Consider the following 4,839-nt stretch of genomic DNA (forward strand, 5'->3'; position numbering starts at 1 on the left):
TTAAAATGAATACTTAAGTAAATTAAGTATGTAGACAGCCTTAGGATAAGCTGACATTATAATATTCAGCTAAGTAGGCAACAAAGCAGAGTGCCAAATGTAAAAAAGTGTATTTGCAAATAAATTTCAAAAACTAAGTTAACTTTTTATAATTAATTACAGAAAATATAATGATTTGCTAAAATAAATAAGATGAGATGTAGTAACACTTCACTATAAAGAATGCATACCAGGGCCTTCCCTGGTGGCGCAGTGGTTAAGAATCCACCTGCCAATGCAGGGGACACGGGTTCAAGCTCTGGTCCAGGAAGATCCCACATGCCATGGAGCAACTAAGCCTGTGCGCCACAACTACTGAGCCTGAGCTCTAGAGCCCGCAAGCCACAACTACTGAGCCCGCGTGCCACAACTACTGAAGCCCACGTGCCTAGAGCCGGTGCTCCATAACAAGAGAAGCCACCACAATGAGAAGTCCGCGCACTGCAATGAAGAGTAGCCCCCGCTTGCTGCAACTAGAGAAAGCCCGCGCGTGGCACAAAGACCCAGCGCAGCCATAAATAAATAAATAAATAAATAAATATATAAATAAATACATTTTTTTAAAAAAAACAAAAACAAAGAATGCATACCAGAAGATTTATAAATGGTGAGGGAATCTTATTAAGAATAGTTTGCGGGCTTCCCTGGTGGCGCAGTGGTTGAGAATCTGCCTGCTAATGCAGGGGACACGGGTTCGAGCCCTGGTCTGGGAAGATCCCACATGCCACGGAGCAGCTGGGCCCGTGAGCCACAATTGCTGAGCCTGCGTGTCTGGAGCCTGTGCCCCGCAACGGGAGGGGCCGCGATAGAGAAAGGCCCGCGCACCGCGATGAAGAGCGGTCCCCGCACCGCGATGAAGAGTGGCCCCCGCTTGCCGCAACTGGAGAAAGCCCTCGCACGAACCGAAGACCCAACACAGCCAAAAATAAATAAATAAATAAATAAATAAATAAATAAAAAAGAAAAATCCTTTAAAAAAAAAAAAAAAAAAAAGAATAGTTTGCTACAATAAACAATGGCTAAATAGAAGTGCATATTGTGAAGCACCATGGGTGTATGTTTTGCCACATACTTTTGTTACCTTGAGGTAGATAATACATGTGTACCAAATTCGGCATTCATTTTCAGTTGCTGCTGGTATCATGTGTTTTTAAGAAATGTGTACAGTACGAAAAACTTGAAAATACTCATGAATGAAAAATGTTTTAGGAAAAAAATAGATACTTTCATGCAATTATGTACAGTCTCACTGTGTAGATATCAAGGCAAGATTTTTGTTTCCTGTAAAACAGATCATTGGTCCATGAGAGAAGGATTTTTACTTGTCTTAGTGCATTTCTTTTGTCTCCTCCTGCATTGCATTATTTTGCTCTATTCTTTATTTTTGTGTGCAAACGACATGCCAGTTAAAGTGAAAACCATCTCACATGTAGAAAAAAAGTCTGGATTTTAAAAACCAAGAAAAAATTCTTTCTAAATGACACCATCTGATTCAAGTAAAAAAATGACTTAAACACTAGTAATAAAAAAGACAAAACACATTTCATGAAGAATACAAAAAGAAATGTCTGTTGAGTGTTTTAGTTCAGATGTTTCAGAATGCTGCTGTATGTTTTATGAGGAATCTGAGGGGAAGATTTCATAGCAGAAGGTGTTAATGCGGCCTGTATTGACTTAAGTGGTGACCCGACTGGACTGTGAAACTGTGGGATGCCTATGGGTTCAAGCTGCTTGTTAAAGAGGAACTTCCCACTGTTGTTCAGAAATCCTTCCTCATTTCCTCTCTCCCCAAGCTTCCCATCCTCTACTGGCTCAGTTTGTAGTGCTGCGTTGGGTCTTCATTGCTGTGTGCGGGCTTTTTCTAGCTGCTGTGAGCGGGGGCTACTCTTTGTTGTGGTGCACGGGCTTCTCATTGCGGTGCCTTCTCTTGTTGTGGAGCACCGGGCTCTAGGTGCGCGGGCTTCAGTAGTTGTGGCACACGGGCTCAGTAGTTGTGGAGCGCGGGCTCTAGAGCGCAGGCTCAGTAGTTGTGGTGCACTGCGGCATGTGGGATCTTCCTGGACCAGGGATTGAACAGGCGGATCCGCAGGCGGATTCTTAACCACTGCGCCACCAGTGAAGTCCCACCTCTTATGTTTTAAATTCACCAATAAAGAGAGAACCTAGCCACCTTGCCCTTGGACCCTAATAAATGCAAACCTCAAGTTCATTTCTCTCTGTCTCTGTCTCTCTTTGTCTCTCTGTCTTTCTCTCTCCATGACCTTGCTATGTGTCCCTCAGGTGCACCATATACCCTCCAGGACCTGTGAGTAATTAACTTTGTTTTTTCAAAGTTTCCTGATGGTTGTTGCTGAGGTGCATGTTACAATCATAATAAGAACCACAAGGGCCGGTCCAGCTACAACATTGGCTCTGGTTGGGGAAATGTCTGTGGGGGTCTCCTCACAGGTAGTACCAGTGGGTGAGTGCCTCAGGCAGTCTTAGCCGACAGGACTACTATTGATGGGATGAGACTGACATAACAGTATATCACTAATTTGTCACTGTAGTATTTTTTTTTTCTTTTTTTAAAGTTATACAATTTATTTATTTATTTATTTATTTATGGCTGTGTTGGGTCTTCGTTCCTGTGCGAGGGCTTTCTCTAGTTGCAGCAAGTGGGGGCCACTCTTCATCGCGGTGCGCGGGCCTTTCATTATTGCGGCCTCTCTTGTTGCAGAGCACAGGCTCCAGACGCTCAGGCTCAGTAGTTGTGGCTCACGGGCCCAGTTGCTCCACGGCATGTGGGATCCTCCCAGACCAGGGCTCGAACCCGTGTCCCCTGCATTGGCAGGCAGACTCTCAACCACTGCGCCACCAGGGAAGCCCTGTAGTATTTTTATAATTATATTTCAACATTATTGGTGCCCTTTGTTATCCTAAATAATTTTTTTGGCATTTAAAAGTTTATGCTGAAAAGAGACGCATAGTTTTCACCAGACTGCCAAAGAATTCTTCACTTACTTGGCAGTCAAAGCTGGATCCATGGTGTAAGTCTGTGATCTAGCTCAAAGGAGGCAGAAAGAGAGTGGAGGAGGGACTCAACAATTGTTATGCCCTGGCCAGTAAATGTCACACATCACTTACACTCCTATTCCATTGATGAGAACTTAGTCTCATGGGCACCTTTAATTGTAAGAGAGGCTAAGAAATGTAATATATCAGGGGAGCCATGTGGCTGTTATTTACAGTGGAGAAAGGAAAACAGAGTTGATGACTTCCATGCTCCATACCACTACTCTTTTTTAAAAATTGAAGTATAATTGATTTACAATATTATATTAGTTTCAGGTGTACAGCAAAATGATTCAGTATTTTTGCAGATTATACTCCATTACAGGTTACTACAAGGTAATGGCTATAAATTCTGTGCTATACAGTATATTCTTGTGGCTTTTCTATTTTATATATACCACTACTTTTTTGTATCTTCTTCCCCAACAAGTTTTCTCCTTTTAGTTCTAAGAGTTTACCCATAGATTTTTCTTCGTTTTTCTGTGTAGGAAGATTTGTTTCCTCCTTTCCATGCCATCTTTATAATGTTTATTTCTTTTTCTTATCTAGCTGCATTGACTAAGAACTCCAGTATAATATTTAATAGAAACAATGATAGAGAAAATACTTGTCTTTTTCTCCAATTTAGTAGAAATTCTGCTGTAAACTTTCACTATTGAGATATTAGTATAGATATTTTATGATTAACCCTTATGAAGTTAAGGAACTTATCTTCTATTCCTAGTTTGCTAGGATGAGCTGAGATTTACAACGTGAATAATCATAGTCCTTCATGATCTGACCACAGGAATGAATGATTTGAATGAGGTTTAGTCTTTAACAAGATGCATAAATTACTTAAGGGACAATGTCTTGCTAATGTCCGACTTCCCTCTGGAGATACTGATATTTCTCCCAGAAAAACTACTTTAAAAAAAAATTATTTATTTGGCCGCACCGGGTCTTAGCTGCGGCACTCGGGATCTTCGTTGCGGCATGCAAACACTTAGTTGCAGCATGCGGGATCTAGTTCCCTGATCAGGGATCAAACCCGAGCCCCCTGCATTGGGAGCACAGAGTCTTAGCCACTGGACCACCAGGGAAGTCCCTCTCCCAGAACAACTTCTGATCCAACTCATTTGTGGAGCTTTAGGAAGGTGCCTGTGTAATATTAACTCTGGCCTCTGGATGTAGGGTCTGTGCTGGAAAACAAAAGTCTACAAATCAGGGAACCCACACTACAGCCCTGGATCTGACACCAGCCCACTCTCTGATGTTGAACAACAACAGTGAATTAATATTTATAGGGCTCTTATCAGGTGTCAGGGTCTGTGATAAGCACATCACATGCTTTGCAGCATTAGATGTTCACAAAAGCCTGATTATAGGAATGTTATTAATGTTCCCATTTTACAGATGAAGAAAATAAGATGTGCACGGTTTAAGTACCTTGTCCAAGGTCACAAAACAGTGTAAATAGCAGAGCCAGGATTGTAATGTAAGGCCAGTAAAATCAAACTCTATGTTATCAATGAATTTTCTGTGCCATAAGAAATGAATTTTCCTCTTTGGGCTTCCACTTTCTTATCCATAAAACCAAAATGTGAACTATACCAGGGGTAAGCAAACTTACATGCAAATAGTGCTGATGAGAAAAAAATCTACAAATGTTTGGGGACTGCACATTTTTATAAACAGTATGTATTTATTTATTTCAAATGGAAAGCATAATAACTGCAACAGCACTTAACGCATTTGTTATTATTT

The sequence above is a fragment of the Balaenoptera acutorostrata genome, chromosome X (assembly GCF_949987535.1).
Source record: "Balaenoptera acutorostrata chromosome X, mBalAcu1.1, whole genome shotgun sequence".
NCBI lineage: Eukaryota > Metazoa > Chordata > Mammalia > Artiodactyla > Balaenopteridae > Balaenoptera > Balaenoptera acutorostrata.